The 18,062-nt window shown below is 39.5% G+C and overlaps 1 protein-coding gene across 3 annotated transcripts in view; it reads left to right on the forward strand.

The window, feature by feature from the left end:
• The window catches only part of ADAMTSL1 (ADAMTS like 1), a 1,088,032-nt gene that overhangs the window by 261,488 nt on the left and 808,482 nt on the right, over positions 1-18,062 (forward strand). The window lies entirely within an intron of this gene.

Below are 18,062 nucleotides of genomic sequence, written 5' to 3' on the forward strand. Positions count from 1 at the left end.
CAGTGCGCTGCGCCGATCCAAAGCCAGGAGCCAGGTGCTTCCTCCTGGTCTCCCATACAGGTGCAGGGCTCAAGGACCTGGGCCATCCTCCACTGCACTCCCGGGCCACAGGAAGAGGAGCAACCGGACAGAATCCAGCGCCCCAACCGGGACTAGAACCTGAGGTGCCAGCGCCCCAGGTGGAGGATTAGCCTAGTGAGCCGTGGCGCTGGCCCGACATTTACAAATTCTTTCCATAATACTAGACATTTAAGTTGAACACACATTTGACACTAAAGTACTGTTCTAGGTAATATACTCAAAACTTGCCAGTGGGTGTGGTTGTTTTTCTTTAAACAGCTATAGGTTTACTAAGTTCATTATAGAATATATTGAAATAAATTCTCTAGAGAAATGAAACCCTAGCATATGAAAAGATACTTCGGTCATCTAAATAGTAAACAGAACAACAGAGTTTGTTGAGGAGACACACAATTCCTTTACCCCAGTGATGACAAAACCATCAGGCAATGGATAAGGCCTTGTTGAGAAAAACCAATGTAGCTATATGTGCCCTGATCACAACTTCCACAACTGAAGGCTATTCCACATCAATACAAAATAGTACAAATATTCCCTACAGGTAATTAACACGGTCTCTTCACTTAGAGGAAAAGCATGACCAGAGAGAAGAAGCTGTGATGTTATTGACTTTCCTTTTCTTTCATGGTAACAGCTTATTTTCACTTGGGACATATTTTATGTTTTATTATCTGCTTAAATGAGATATTTCAATGTTTTTCATTACAACCATTTGACTTAAAGTTGGCCTGTGTATATATAGAGTCTATTCTAGGCAAGTGAGGAAAATAAAAAGGTTGAGTAAGGAAATAGATCGCAATTGAATCGTCATAACTAAGCACTCCAAAGACATTATGCGTTCAGATCAAGTTTACAAGAAGGGCCAGCGCCGTGGCTCAATAGGGTAATCCTCCACCTGTGGCGCCGGCACACCAGATTCTAGTCCTGGTCAGGGTGCTGGATTCTGTCCCGGTTGCCCCTCTTTCAGTCCAGCTCTCTGCTATGGCCCGGGAGTGCAGTGGAGGATGGCCCCAGTGCTTGGGCCCTGCACCTGCATGGGAGACCAAGAGAAGCACCTGGCTCCTGCCTTTGGATCAGCGTGGTGCGCCGGCCACAGCGTGCTGGCTGCAGCGGCCATTGGAGGGTGAACCAATGGAAAAGGAAGACCTTTCTCTCTGTCTCTCTCTCTCACTGTCCACTCTGCTTGTCAAAAAAAAAAGTTTACAAGAAGAAACTTTAACTAAACATCAGTAATAAAATTGATGAAACTATTAGGCAATCAGCTGTTGTATAATGTCCAGAGACTCAAAATGTGAAATGCCTTTAAAATGTATGTTTGCAGTGAATTACATTGCTGAAAGGAGGGGCAGTTTCTTTTAATACCACACAGCAGTGTATAGTTACCATGTCCAATTCCTTATAATACCACACAGCAGTGTATAGTTACCATGTCCAATTCCTTAATGTGTCAATAATGTAGGGCTTTCTTTTATATACTTCTATAGCGTGTGTGTATGTATCATACATACATATATATAGGCACATACATAGATCATATATGTATATATGATAAATAAAAATATACCTACCACTTAGGATACTTCTTCACATTTCTTGGTGATCAGCCAATGGAAGAGTAGTCTTGGACACTCAGTAGGAAAATAAGATCTGGTAATAATCAGCAAGAAAGAATACACCTTGCACAAACTCACACGTTTCTAAAAGGTTATTTACAAAGTGTGATGTTGCAGTATATTCAAAAGGGGTCACTGTATTTTCCCACTCAAATATTAGCAGAACATTGCTTTGTTCAAACTTTCATCATTTCCTCTAACCATGGATATGAGTTGTTCTTTTCTGAAGGAAGGGTCAACTTTGCCATCACAACTCAGCTGAGGTAGTGGCCTTCATGCAGTAAGCACTACACCAAGGACTTTAATGTAGACTGTTTTCCCTCATCCCCAACAAACAGTCCCCTGAGAGCTACAGCTTTTTTTTTTTTTAACTTAGAATGAGGAATCCAAGGCAAAGAGTAATTAACTTATTTGCCCACGGTCATGTAGCTTAAATGTGTGTAGCCAGGATTCAAACCATCTTATTCCATGACCCATATGCCACACTGTTTCCCTCTGTCATGTAATACTGATGTGGAAAAAATGTGGGAAGAACATTTCATTCAATCAGGAAGTTAAGTAAGTTACAAGGTTCCCAAACTTGGCTGCACATCACAATCATATGGGAAGCTTATTATAAATAAAGATTTACAGGGAATACCCTCAGAGAGTCTGATGAACAAGGTTAGAGGTGTGCTTTCAGACTTATTTTCCTAATTGCTCCCAGATGATGCTAATGCAGGCAGTCAATACAGCATTTTTTAAAAAGAAGATTTATTTATGTATTTGAAAGAAGGGGAAAGAGAGAGAGAGGAAAGGAGGGAGGGAGGGAGGGAGGGAGGGAGAGAGAAAGAGAGAGATCTTTCATGCACTGGTTCACTCCCAAAATGGCTAGGCCAGGCTGAAGCCAGGAGCTACAACATTCTGGTGTCCCACGTGGAGGGGCCCAGATACTTGGGCCATCTTCTGCTTATTTTCCAGGTGTAATAACAGGGAGCTGGACTGAAAGCAGAACAGCCTGGACTGAAACTGGTACTCTGATATGGGATGCTGGCATCAGAGGCAGTGGCTTAAACTGCTATATCACAAAACCAGCCCCTAACAGAGCACTTGAAAACCATCAGATATTTAAGTGAAGTGAATATGGCTAGAAGAAGGCTGTATTTTCTAAAAACACTCTATTTATGGTATGTAACTAGTGGAGCTGTTACATAAATGTGGAAAGTCCCTGCCATTATTGTATGTTAGGAGAGAAAAGTGTAGATACATGAACTGAAATATATGAGGAGAGTGCTTTAATAGAGGTAGGCAAGAGAACTAGTTACATAAGTATGGCTCAGGAGGGTGCTGAGAGCTTAACATTTTTTTAAAGATTTTATTTATTTATTTATTTGACAGGCAGAGTTACAGACAGTGAGAGAGAGACAGAGACAGAGGGAAAGGTCTTCCTTCCGTTGGTTCACTCCCCAGATGGCCACAATGGATGGAGCTGCACCAATCCAAAGCCAGGAGTAAGGTGCTTCCTCCTGGTCTCCCATGCGGGTGCAGGGGCCCAAGCACTTAGGCCATCCTCCACTGCTTTCCCAGGCCATAGCAGAGAGCTGGACTGGAAAAGGAGCAACTGGGACTAGAACTGGCACCCATATGGGATGCTGGCACCACAGGCAGAGGATTAATTTAGTGGGCCACAGCGCCAGCCCCTAGAGCTTAACATTTACATAGAACTCAGAATAGTCTCTACAAACAAAAGAGAACGAATTGGCATTTCAAGAAGAGGAGGCTGTGAGACCAGGTTTGAGAAGCAGAAATACAGCAGATAGTTGGGTGGTCACTTAGACTTGCAGGATGATTGGCTTCTGCACTATGGCAAAGCAGGAGAACTTGTAGGTAAACAGCAACTATTGACTTATTTATTTATTTAAAAGATTCTTATTCATTTATTTCAAAGAATTACAGAAACAGAGGAAGAAAGGGTTGGGGAGAAAGAGAGAGATCTCCCATCAGTTGTTCACTCCCTAAATGGCTGCAATGGCTGGGTGTTGGCCAGGACAAGGCCAGGATCCAGAAGCTTCTTCCAGGTCTTCCACATGGGTGGTGGGGCCCAAATACTTGGACATCTTCTGCTGCTTTTCCTAGGCCATTAACAGGGATCTGGATCGCCAGTGGAACAACTGGGACATGAACTGGTGCCATATGGGATGCCAGCTTTGTAGGCAATGGTTTTATCCACTTTGCCACAACACCAGTCCCATTATTGATGTTTAGAAAAGGCAGTATGATGTATTTAAAGAGAATCACTGTGGCTGAAGTTGAGGGATAGATTAAAGGAGGTGAGATTGCAAGGAGGGACATCAGTAAGAGGTTAAGTTTCATTCCATTTGAAATAGGACAAGGGTCAAACTAAGGAAAAGTGACTGAGAGTGCAGGGATGGGAAGCAGTGGGTTGAAGCAATACATTGGAGAAAAACATTGACAGAAAAGGATGACAGATTGGAATGGGTAGAGTTAGGGATGAGACTGAAATTTCTAGCCTGGTTCATGCAATGATAGTAGCCTAGGTTTTTGAGGGAAATCTCTTGTAGTTGGAGATGCCCAATCTAATCCTAGGTTTTCTTCCCTTTTTATTGGAGTATTTTCATGCGTTTTGTACATAAAATAATTTGAAAACATTAATGACTATTTTTGAAATAATTATTTATGGAAAGATAAATATGGTTTTTATAATTTTTCAAGCTAAATTGGTACTGATTGATGTCTTGAGTCTTCAGTGTGCATCTTTGTAAAACACATGGGGATTTTAAAAACATTTTTAAAAATTCTGATACACTGATATTAAAAGTCCAGGCTCCATTAGTCCCAGTGGTCAAACTTAATTCTCTGAACGTGTAAGTCTTTCTGTAGTTGCTTTCCAATAATAAAGTTGGTGATGGAATTTTTAAGAAAACATTTTGTGGCTCTGCAATAGATGAATTTTTCCAGTGGGATTTATTTAATGACTTTGGAAAAGGCTAAAACAATGTATAAAATAAAACTCCATAGAAGAAAAAATAATTATAAGAGATTCCCATGTGAAATAATGGAATGCCTATGGTTGTAGAATTCTGTATTTTATTTCACTATCTATTTAGTAATGACCAGAGTTTTAGTAACCAGAAGTTCAAATTTAAAGAATGTTTTTCAAGGGTGCTAAGAATTCCATGGGTGAAAAACAATAGCATTTTCCAAATATGGGAAGAAAAACACTTGAGAGAGGTGCCTGTGACCTAACACTCACTCAAGGGAATTCAGGTGGGAAGTGTCTTTCTTCTTGTTAGGGGAGAGCTCTCTGGAGGCAGGAATCCCCTAGGATACAACTGAACCAAGAATCAAAAAGTCAAGACCTTTGACTGTGGGTTTTTCCTCTGTTTTATTTGAATGAGAGATAGAGACAGAGATAGACAAGCAAACAAATGGACATATTTTTCTATCTGTTGGTACTTTTCTCAAGTGCCTGTGACAGCTGGGGTTGAATCAAGCCAAAGCTGAGAACCCACAACTCAATCCAGGCCCCCCACTTGGATAACAGGAACTTAAGTTCTTGAGCCTGCTGCTTCCAGGGATGCACATGAGCAGGAAGCTGGATGAGAAGATGAGTAGGAACTTCTACACAGGCACTCAAATATGGGATGTGGGTGTCTCTTAACTGCTGCACCAGATAGCTTCCTTTGCTCTGTGTTTCAAGTTGGGTTTGGATTCCTGCTATGCTCTCTGATAGCTTCACATTTTTTTTAACCTTTATTTAATGAATATAAATTTCCAAAGTACAGCTTATGGATTACAATGCCCCCCCATAACTTCCCTCCCACCCGCAACCCTCCCCTTTCCTGCTCCCTCTCCCTTTCCATTCACATCAAGATTTATTTTCAATTCTTTTTATATATAGAAGATCAGTTTAGCATATATTAAGTAAAGATTTCAACAGTTTGCACCCACATAGAAACACAAAGTGAAAAATACTGTTTGAGTACTAGTTATAGCATTAAATCACAATGTACAGCGCATTAAGGACAGAGATCCTACATGAGGAGTAAGTGCACAGTGACTCCTGTTGTTGACTTAACAAATTGACACTCGTGTTTATGGCATCAGTGATCACCCAAGGCTCTTGTCATGAGTTGCCAAGGCTATGGAAGCCCCCTGAGTTCACTGACTCTGATCATATTTAGACAAGGCCATGGTCAAAGTGGAAGTTCTCGCCTCCCTTTAGAGAAAGGTACCTCCTTCTTTGATGGCCTGTTCTTTCCACTGGGATCTCACTCGTGGAGATCTTTCATTTAGGTCATTTTTTTTTTTTTTTTTTGCCAGAGTGTCTTGGCTTTCCATGCCTGAAATAGTCTCATGGGCTTATCAGCCGGATCCGAATGCCTTAAGGGCTGATTCTGAGGCCAGAGTGCTGTTTAGGACATCTGCCATTCTATGGATCTGCTGTGTATCTCGCTTCCCATGTTGGATTGTACTCTCCCTTTTTTATTCTATCAGCTAGTATTTTCAGACACTAGTCTTGTTTATGTGATCCCTTTGTCTCTTAGTCCTATCATTATGATCAATTGTGAACAGAAATTGATCACTTGGACTAGTGAGATGGCATTGGTACCTGTCTCCTTGATGGGATTGAATTGGAATCCCCTGGTATGTTTCTAACTCTACTGTTTGGGGCAAGTCTGATTGAGCATGTCCCAAATTGTACATCTCTTCCCTCTCTTATTCCCCAGGCAAGAAACTTGCCTTCAGAGCTTCACTTTCTTCCTCTGTTAAATAAGATGGATAAAATGCACCTTGTGAGAATAGAGTGAAAACTATTAACTATTGAATGAGGTAGTAAGTGTTCAAATTGGGAAGAGTCATGTAATTATTACAGTTTTAGAACTTTGTTCAAGTAAACCAAGTCATGTTTCATGTTTTTAAGCAAGGTAGACGTATGTTTTTATTTCTCAAGTGTTTGCTTTCTAGATTGGAATCTCGCTGATTATTGCTTCTACATGTAGCCAACAGCCAAGGTTTTTTAGGAAGAATACTCTACCTTTGGGAAATAATAAACAGGAAGCTCTGGGTTTATATTATTTGCATCTGCAAATTAAGTTAGATGCTGTTTTTTCACAATTAGTAGCTGTGTATAGCACAGAAAGCATCTGGTAGGCTATGAAGTGATTTGACAGCTAATAAGAGGGCATTTCAAAAAACTCTTGGAAAATTGAAATTAAAATATAAATTTATTTTGATACAAAAATTTTGATGAGTCTTCAAAAGTTCATATAAAATACTTATTAGGAAAAAGTGTACATGTATATTTTATACTTGAATGAATTTATTTTTACCCAGAAACAATTTATTTAAGGTATACACACTTTATGCATTTCATAAATAAAACTTTCAGAACATAGTGATTATTTCCACCGTACCCACACTCCCACCCTTCTTCCTCCTTCCTCTCCTTTTCCCATTCTTATTTTTTACTAAGATATATTTTGAGTTAACTTTAGACACATAAGATTAACTCTATACTAAGTAAAGAGCACAACAAATAGTATGAAAAATAAACTATTCCTCAATAGTCAAGACAGTGGCTGTTCAAAATCATTGCATCTTCAAGTGTCAATTTTACTTCTATCAATTACCTTTTAGGTGCTCTATAAGTTACCAAAGATCAGGGAGAAAATATGGTATTTAGCATTTTGGGCCTGGCTTATTTCACCAAGTATAATGTTTTCCAGTTGCATCCATTTTGTTGCAAATGTCAATATTTCATTTTTTTTACTGCCATGTAGTATTTCATAATATACATATCCCATAATTTCTTTATCCAGTCTTTAGCTGAGATATTTGGGTTGATTCCATATTCTAGGTATTGTGAATTGAACTGCAATAAATATGGGGGAACAGATAACTCTTTCATATGCTGATTTCAATTACCTTGGTTAAGTTCGAAGAGGTGGGATGGCTGGATCATATGGTAGGTTTATATTCAGATTTCTGAGGTATCTCCATATTGTCTTCCACAGTGGCTGCCCAGTTTACATTCCCACCAACAATGGATTAGGGTACCTCATTCCCCTCATCCTTGCCAGCATTTGTTTTTTGTTGGCTTCTGTATGAAAGCCATTCTAATGCAGATGTGGTGAAACCTCATTGTGGTTTTGATTTACATTTCACTGTTGGCTAGTGATCCTGAGCATTTTCTCCATGTGTCTGTTGGCCATTTGGATTTCCTCTTTTGAAAAATTCCTGTTTAAGTCCTTTTCCCATTTATTTACTGGATTGTTTATTTTGTTGTTTTTAAGTTTCTTGAGCTCTTTATATATTCTGGATCACAATCCTTTATCACTTGCATAATTTGCAAATAATTTCTCCCATTCTGCCAGTTGCCTCTTCATTTTGTTGAGTGTTTCTTTTGCACTGTAGAAGCTTCTCAATTTGATGCAATCCCATTTGTCAATTTTGGCTTTGATTGCTTCTGCCTCAAGGGTGTTTTACAAGAACTCTTGGCCTATGCCAATGTCCTGCAGGGTTTCCCCAATGTTTTCTAATAATTTGTTTGTATTGGGTCATAGATGTAGGTCTTTGATCCATTTTGAAGGTTTTGTTAGTGTAAGCTGTAAGGTAGGGGTCTGGCTTCATACTTTTGCATGAGGAAATCCAGTTTTCCCAGTACCAATTGTTGAGAAATCGTCTTTGCTCCAGGGATTGACTTTAGCTCTTTTGTCAAAGATAAGTTTGTTGTAGAAGTGTGGGTTGATTTCCAGAGTTTCTATTCTGTTCCATTGGTCTACAAGTCTGTTTTTTGCCACTACCAGACAGTTTTTTTTTTAACTTTTATTTAATGAATATAAATTTTCAAAGTATGGCTTATGGATTACAATGGCTTCCCCCCCATAACTTCCCTCCCACCTGCAACCCTCCCCTTATCCACTCCCTCTCCCCTTCCATTCACATCAAGATTCATTTTCAATTCTCTTTATATACAGAAGATCAGTTTAGCATATATTAAGTAAAGATTTCAACAGTTTGCACCCACATAGAAACACAAAGTGAAAAATACTGTTTGAGTACTAGTTATAGCATTAAATCACAATGTACAGCGCATTAAGGACAGAGATCCTACATGAGGAGTAAGTGCACAGTGACTCCTGTTGTTGACTTAACAAATTGACACTCATGTTTATGGCATCAGTGATCACCCAAGGCTCTTGTCATGAGTTGCCAAGGCTATGGAAACCTTTTGAGTTCACCGACTCTGATCATATTTAGACAAGATAGTAGTCAAAGTGGAAATTCTCTCCTCCCTTCAGAGAAAGGTACCTCCTTCTTTGATGACCTGTTCTTTCCACTGGGATCTCACTCGTGGAGATCTTTCATTTAGGTCATTTTTTTTCCCCAGAGTGTCTTGGCTTTCCATGCCTGAAATACTCTCATGGGCTTTTCAGCCGGATCCGAATGCCTTAAGGGCTGATTCTGAGGCCAAAGTGCTGTTTAGGACATCCACCATTCTATGACAGACAGTTTTTTTTTTTTTAATAATTTCCCTGAGGAATGGCTTGAAATCTGGCATTGTGATGTCTCCAGCTATGACTTTTGTTGTGGAAGATTGCTTTAGCTATTTGGAGTCTTCTGTGTTCCCATATGAATTTCACTATCATTTTTTCTGTATCTGAGAAGAATGTCCTTGGTATTTTGATTGGTATAATACTGTATCTGTAAATTGAATTCAGTAGTATGAATGTTTTGATAATATTTATTATTCCAATCCATGAACATGAGAGTTTTTTCCATTTTTTTGGTGTTGTCTTCTATTGCTTTCTTTAATGTTTTGTAATTCTTATCATAGATACCTTTGATGTACTTAGTTAAATTTATTCCAAGATATTTAATTTTTTCTGCAACTTTTGTGAATGGGATTGATCTTAGAAGTTCTTTGTCAACCATGGCATTGTCTCTGTATAAAGCGACTATTGATTCTTCTGTGTTGATTTTATATCCTATACTATACCAAACTCTTCTTTGAGTTCCAGAAGCCTCTTAGTGGAGTGTTTTGGATCCCCAATAAATAGAATCATGTCATCTGCAAATAGGAATAGTTTGACTTCCTCCTTCCCAATTTATATCCCTTTGATTTCTTGATTTCTTGATGGCTCTGGCTAAAAGTTCCAGTACTGTATTGAATAACAAGGATGAAGGTGGGCATCCTTGTCTGGTTCCAGATTTTAGGGGGATTGCTTCCAACATTTCCCCCATTCAATAGGGTGTTGGCCATGGGTTTGTCATAAATTGCCTTGATTGTCTTGAGGAATGTTCCTTCTGCACTCAATTTACTTAAGGTTTTCATCATGAAAGGATGTTGTATTTTATCAGATGCTTTCTGTGCATGTATTGAGATAATCATATGGTTTTTATTCTTCAGTTTATTAATGTGATGTATGGCATTGTTTGAGTTGTGAATGATGGACAATCCTTACATACCAGGGATAAATCCAACTTGGTCCAGGTGAATGAGTGTTCTGATGTGTTGTTGGATTTGATTGACTTATATTTTGTTGAGATATTTTGTGACTATGTCCATCAGGGAAATTGGTCTGTAGTTCCCTTTCTCTATTATATCTTTTTCTGGCTTAGAGTTAAAGTGATGCTGGCTTCATAGAAGGAGTCTTTGAGGATTCCCTCCATTTCAATTGTTTTCAATAGCTTGAGAAGAATTGTAATTACTTATCCTTTAAATGTCTGGTAGAGTTTGGCAGTGAAGCAATTGGTCCTGGGCTTTTCTTTCTTGGTATGATCTTTATTATGATTTAATTTCCATTGGTAATTTTTAGGTTTTCTATGTCTTCATGGCTCCATTTAGGTAGGTTGTATGAGTCTAGGAATCTATCTATTTCTTCTAGGTTTCCTGATTTGTTGGCATACAGCTCTTTGTAGTAATTCCTGAACTTTTTTTTATTTCTATTGTATCTGTTGTTATATTTCCTTTTATCTATGATTTTATTGATTTGTGCCTTCTCCTTCTCTTTTTTTGGTTACTTGGGCCAATGGTGTGTCAATTTTGCTTATTTTTTTTAAAAAAATACAGCTTTTGTTTTGCTGATATTTTATATTTTTTATTTAAATTTTGTTCTCTAATTTTAATTATTTCTTTTCACTGATTAATTTGGGGTTTGGTTTGCTATTGATAGCTCATTTATTTGGTGCCTTTCCAGTTGCATGATGTAGGCACCGACTGCTATAAACTTTCCTCTTAACACTGCTTTTGTTGTATCCCATAAATTTTATATGTTGTATTGTCATCTTCATTTGGTTTCAGATATTTTTTGATTTCTCTCTTGATTTATTCCATGACCTACTGTTCATTTAGGAGCATGTTGTTCAGTCCCTTGTGTACGTGTACATATGTGTTTGCATATGTTCTAGAGATTCTTGAGTTGCTGATTTCCAGCTTCATTCCACTGTGATCATAGAAGATGCATAATATGTCTTCAGTTTTTATGAATTTGCTGAGACTTGCTTTATGGCCAACATGTGGTCTATCCTAGAGAAAGTTCCATGTACTGGTGAGAATGTGTATTCTGCAGTTGTAGGATGGAAAGTTCTGTGTATATCTGTTAAGTCCATTTGGTCTATGGTGTCAATTAATTCAGTTGTTTCTTTGCTGATCTTCTGTCTGGTTGATCTGTCCATTGATGAAAGAGTGGTATTGAAATCCCCTATTACTATTGTATGGGAGTCTGTGTCTCCCTTTGGATCTCTTAACATTTCTTTTAAATAGCCAGTTACCCTGTATTAGGTGCATATACATTTATTATAGTCACACATTCCTGTTGAATTGACCTCTTAACCAATACATTGTGCCATTTTTTGTCTATTTTAACATTTTTTTTTGTGTTAAAGTCTATTTTGTCTGATAATAGGATGGCAACACCAGCTTTTTTTTTGGTTTCTGTTAGCATTGAATAACTTTTTCCATCCTTTTAGTTTTAGTCTGCATGTATTTTTGTTGGTTAGATGTGTTTCTTGTAAGCAGCAAATAGATGGGTCTTTTTTTTTAATCCATTCAATCTGTACCTTTAAATGGAGAATTGGGGCCATTTACATTCCAGGTGACTATTGATAAGTAACAACTTGGTCCTGCCATTTTTCTATAAATATTCCTATTATTTACTTTGAATTTCCTTTGTACTTTTACTGGGAGATTTTCTGGCCCACCTTCTTTCCTAAGGATGACCAGGTTTCTGTGTTTCTGTGTGTAGCACATCCTTAAGCATCATTTGTAAGGCTGGATGGGTGGTAATAAATTCTTTTAATTTCTATTTGTTATTGAAGGTCTTTATTTCCCCTTCATTGATAAATGAGAGCTTTACAGGGTGTAGTACTCTGGGTTGACAGTATTTTTTCTCTTAAGACTTGGAATGTATCTTGCCATTTTCTCTTATCCTGTAGGGTTTCTGATGAGAAATCAGCTGAGAACCTAATTGGGAATTCTCTGAAAGTAATCTGGCATTTCTCTAGTGCACATTTTAGAATCTTTTCTTTATGTTTTATTGTGGAGAGTTTGACTACAATGTGTTGCTGTGAAGATCTTTTCTGGTCATATCTCTGTGTTTCCTGTACTTTAACATCCCTTTCTTTCTCTAGATTGGGACATTTTTCTGTAATTATTTCACTAAAAACTCCTTCAAATCCATTCTCTCTTTCCATGCCTTCAGGAACTCCTATGACCCATATATTGGGTCATTTGATAGTATCCCATAATCTATCATTGTTTTTCTAGTTTTCTAATTTCTTATTCTTTTTTTTGGTCTAACTGTAAAATTTCCATAGTTTTTGTCTTCTGACTTCTGTCTCATGGGGTCTCTTATTAAGGCTTTCCACCATATTTTTTATTTGATCTATGGAATACTTCATTTCTAATATTTCATTTTGATTTCACTTTAAAATCTCAGTTTCATAGGAAAATTTTTCATTCATGTCATTTATAGATTTATTTGTGGGCTTGCTTCTGATTACTTCTAAGTCATACGCAATTTTTTGAACTCTGTTTCTGACACTTTCTCCATCTTTTCATCTTCACATTCCTGTACTGAACTGTTGTTGTTTTCCTTTGGTGGTGTCATGTTGTCTTCCTTATTCTTGTTTCTTGAATTTCTGCATTTACTTTTAGGCATTTGTGGGGATAGTTATTTTTGTTTTTGTTTTCCTCTGTGATGGCTTTTATCTTTGGCCTATGCCTCTGTGGCTTAGTGGAATGTCTACTCGTTCAGTGAATACCCCTTGAAATGTGCTGGGTATATCCCGAGAGCTCTATTCAGTGCTCAAAGTGTGAGGGGAGTGTCCAAGGTGGCACCAAAGTTGGGTGCGGTAAATTTTTTTTTTTGATCAGAGGGGAGGGTTTGATCAGCTATGTTGGGATAGTATTACGCTTACTTTCTCTTCTCCAAGGAGACCAAGCCCAGGCATTAGCCCCAGTAGGTATAATGTTCATCTGCACTGTCAGAAGAACCTCAGAAAAGATCCATGCAGTCTTCAGTGTGAGAATAGATCCTGCCTGCAATCAAGGAGCCCTGAACATCTGAAGCTGCCCACAGTGACCGCTCAGAGACTCAGCCACACCCTGCACCCTTTCACACAGCCACAGTATTTTCAGTCTGTTTCAGCACAAAAGGCTCCCACAGTCACGAGTGCCCAGCCCCCTGTCAATGTTCCTAACTAAACTCAGGTGTCTTTTCTAAGCTGGTTGCTGGGCGCACAAACACAAGCTGATGCAGCTTTTACATATCTCCAAAGTGTGCCCTCCATTTCTCAGCTAGTTACAGTACCCTGGTGCCAGGTAGTTGGGAAGAGAGAAATGTGCCCTGCTTTTTTTTCTCTTCTTGTTGGCAGGTACATTGTCCCTCAGTGGGATCCAAGCTGGACTCATGCCAGGCTCTTCCCACACTTTATCACCAGTGGCTTGGGCTGCTGCAGTCTGGTCTTACCTCATTCTCCAAAGCTGGTGCTGAGGCTCTTGCCTGCTGGGGGGTCCTGAGTTGTGCATGTCCCACTCTCCACATAGATCAACAGTGTCCCTCTGATTTGTGTGGCATTTCCTCTGCACTTTTCTCCCTACCTCTTCCCTGAGATGACACTCTCTCCATTTTTTTTTTTAACTGTCTTCCCCTTGACTAGAGCTGTTATAAGCACCCTCCCTATTTCACCATCTTGGAATCCATAAACTTATTTTTAAATTAATTTTTTCCATGAGTGTTTTGAAGTCCCTTCACTAACCATGGTTTTGCTCATGATGTTCCACCAGTGGAAATTAGGTGTTCTCTTATTGTGACTGTTCTGCATATAACTAGATGAAAATGAGTGTGCAGAGATATAACAAGCTGGCTCTAGGAATCCCAGAGAACAAAAGAAGACAAAGGAGGGTGAGATTGTGCTTTTGTTGTCATCCTCATGTAGCATAGCTTCAAGTAAATCATGTATGGAGCGGTTGAAATGTCAAGACCTAGAATCTTACAGTGTCTCAAATGAATTGCACCAAAGCCATGAAGTTTTTATATGTCCCCATGAATGTTGTGTGTGTAACTGAATCTGTGTATATATTTGTGTGTGTGTGTGTGTGTGTGTGTGTCTTTGTGCACGTATGACGAAGACCAAGGATCTGGAGACATGGATTCTATGCTGTTATCTTCCACTAAGTAACTAAAGCCTTTGGGGGAAATCATTCTACTTTTTTAATTTCATTTCTGTTACCTAGAAAATAAAGGGTAGGTTAAGATACTCTCTGATATATCTTTCTCTAACATTTTATGGTGTTGTGACCAACTGACTCACTGAATCAGCAAACCTCAGGCATCATGGTATTGAGATTCTAAATGAAACGTTGGAAGGACTATTTTTGGTCAACCTACCTTCTGCGTTCATTAGGTACAGACTGTTTTCTAAGTCAGTTGTAGATTCACACCTCTAACTCATAATAGAGAGCACTTGAAGGTATAAAGACGTGTTTCTACAAGGTCCCCCAACAAACAGCATCAAGAATATATTCATTGGTGATGGATGAAAGTTTCCCACATTTGTGACACAGAGAAGAGTCAAAAAAAAAAAAAAAACACAAAAACCGTGAGGGGGGAAACCATATTTTTCTGTTGCATTCCACCTCCCACTGTCTTAGATTCCAGGATTCCTTTGGAAATACACAGACTTTTTTTTTTTAATTTAAATTTATTTATTTGAGAGACTGAAAACAGAGAGATGGAGAGTGAAAGCTGCCATCTGCTGGCTCACTTCCCAAATGCCTACAACACAAAGCTGGGAGTTGGGAACTTAATTCAGGTTTCTTACATGAGTTGCAGGTACCAAATTACTTGGGCCATTATTGCTGACTCCCAGGGAAGTCCACATTAGCTGGAAGCTGGAAACTTGAGCCTGAGTCAGGTATTGAACCCAGTCCTCCAGTGTGGAATGTGGGCATCCTAATTGGCATCTTAACCCCTAGGGTAAATGCCTTCTGCCAATGAAAAATTTTTAATCTCTCTAGATGATAATCTTCCCAAAGGAGCAAGTTCTGTCCAACTTTTATACAGTAAGGAAATCAGGAATTAACAGACATTGCATATAAGCCCCATTACAAAATCTTTGTTGTACGAAATGACAAGTATAGCTTTTCTATATAGTTGGGATGTGGGTTTTATTTTAATCTTAAAACTTCACAAGTAAAGGAAGGCATTGGGAACAGTGTGTTAAGCCATCACTTGTTATGCCAGCAATCCATATCAGAGTTCCAGCTGCTCTGCTTCTGGTCCAACTTCTTGCTAATGCATCTAGGAATAAAGCAAATGAGAGTGCAAATACTTGTGCCCCTGACACTCATGTGGGTGCCCATTATGGAATTTGGGATTCCTGATTTTGGTATGGCCCAGCCCTGGCTGTTGAATCTACTTGGAAAGTGAATCAATGGGTAGAAGAAGTCTCTCTCTCTCTCTCTCTCTCTCTCTCTCTCTCTCTCCCCTCTCTAAAACTGCCTTTGAGTAAGTAAATAAATCATTTTTTAGAAAACAATTTTAAAAAAATCACAAGATACAAATATAAAAATACAAGGTATTTCCAATGATATTAAACCACAGAAATTTGAATGTTGTGTTAAGAACTTTAAAAAATATGTCTTATATGTCTTTCTCCTAAATTAAGTGTGTTTCCTCATTGGTTTATTGTTATTGTCAGCCAATGATGAAAGTTTGTATTTTCTTCTATCTCTAAAGACTTATAGAATTTTGTGGGTCTGGAATTTTAAGAGATCATATGATCTCACATTCAAACAAGTCATATAAGAGTGTATCATACATTGATCCAATGTCTGACAGACAGAGTTAGACAGAGAGAGAGAGAGACAGAAAAAAAGGTCTTCCTTTTCCCTTGGTTCATCCCCCAAATGGCCGCTACGGCCAGCGTGCTGAGGCCAGCGCCCCGCGCCAATCCTAAACCAGGAGCCAGGTGCCTCCTCCTGGTCTCCCATGCGGGTGCAGGGCCCCAGGACTTGGGCCATCCTCCACTGCACTCCTGGGCCACAGCAGAGAGCTGGACTGGAAGAGGAGCAACCGGGACAGAATCTGGTGCCCCAACCGGGACTAGAACCCGGTGTGCCCAAGTGGCATTCACCATTGTGTGTCTTATTTTATGTGTAAGACACTGCACTGGGTGATACAAAGCTAACCATTCTTAGCCTACTCTTAAATAATGTATGATCCAATAAGGTAGTTAGAATTGCTAAAAATAAATAAATAAATAAAAAGACCAAATACAAACTAAGAAGTATAACGTATCTGAGAGGTATGGCTGAAGCATAAAAAGTTTCTTAGATTTTAGGAAAACCCCTTTTTTGTTTTGTTTTTACAACATGCAGAGAATCTCCAATATTACTCTCAAGCTTCATGATTTGCTGGGACTCAGTATGTAGTCATCACACGGCTGTGGCACAAAGCTAATGAGCAAAGGGAAAAGTTGTTTGGGTAAAGCCCAGAGGAAACCAGGAGCAAGCTTCCCAGAATCCTTTTCCTAATGGACTCAGCACAAGGTGAGCTGAACTCCTCCAGCAACAATTTTTTTTTTTATTTTTTATTTTTATTTTATTTATTTTTTATTTTTTGACAGGCAGAGTGGACAGTGAGAGAGAGAGAGACAGAAAGAAAGGTCTTCCTTTGCCGTTGGTTCACCCTCCAATGGCCGCCGCGGCCGGCGTGCTGCAGCCAGCGCACCGCGCTGATCCAATGGCAGGAGCCAGGTACTTATCCTGGTCTCCCATGGGGTACAGGGCCCAAGCACTTGGGCCATCCTCCACAGCAGAGAGCTGGTCTGGAAGAGGGGCAACTGGGGCAGAATCCGGCGTGCCGACTGGGACTAGAACCCGGTGTGCCAGCACTGCAAGGCGGAGGATTAGCCTAGTGAACCGCGGCGCCGGCCGTTTTTTTTTTTTTTTTAATTTATTTTTATTATTATTTTTTTCCATCAACAATTTGTAAGACCATGTGTGAAATCTTCTCTACCGGTAACGTCTATTAAGAGTCTCAACGCCAAAGAATTCTTTTTTGGGGACTAGTCATGTAGGCACCATTTGCCTACTGCATAAAAAAATTCCAGATTCCAGAAGGAAAGCAGGTGTTCCACATAAATCACATTGTTTGCCAAACCATTGAACCACAGTAAGCCACTCTCTAGGGAATGGTGGGAACATTCCTACAGTCCAAATTCCCAGATGCCATCGATGGAATAACCTAGTGACCAGGTCTTTCAAAGGATAGCTGTCTCCGGCCTGATATGTTAACTATTCTTTGAACATCATTAAGAAATTATCATAAAAACAATAATGGAGAAGAAAACCTCCTAAAGTTGTTAATATAATAGAGCTAACCGGCACCATGGCTCACTAGGCTAATCCTCTTCCTGCGGCGCCAGCACACTGGGTTCTAGTCTCAGTTGGGGCGTCAGATTCTGTCCCCGTGTCTCCTCTTCCAGTCCAGCTCTCTGCTGTGGCCCAGGAGTGCAGTGGAGGATGGCCCAAGTCCTTGGGCCCTGCACCCGCATGGGAGACCAGGATAAGCACCTGGCTCTTGGCTTCGGATCAGCGCAGTGTGCCGACCGCAGCACACCGGCCGTAGCGGCCACTGGGGGGTGAACCAGCGGAAAAAAGGAAGACCTTTCTCTCTGTCTCTCTCTCTCTCACTGTCCACTCTGCCTGTCAAAAAAAAAAAAAAATCCCCCCCCCCAAAAAAAAGGTATGAGTTCCTCATCATGTACAGAACATGGTCCCTGGGACAGCAGTGTGTTTATACTCAGAGAACTCTAGGTTGGTGCCATGGTTTGAATAGAATATGTCTCCCAGACTCA

This window comes from Oryctolagus cuniculus, chromosome 1 (genome assembly GCF_051225735.1).
Source record: "Oryctolagus cuniculus isolate XC-2025 breed Fujian yellow rabbit chromosome 1, ASM5122573v1, whole genome shotgun sequence".
NCBI classification, from domain to species: domain Eukaryota; kingdom Metazoa; phylum Chordata; class Mammalia; order Lagomorpha; family Leporidae; genus Oryctolagus; species Oryctolagus cuniculus.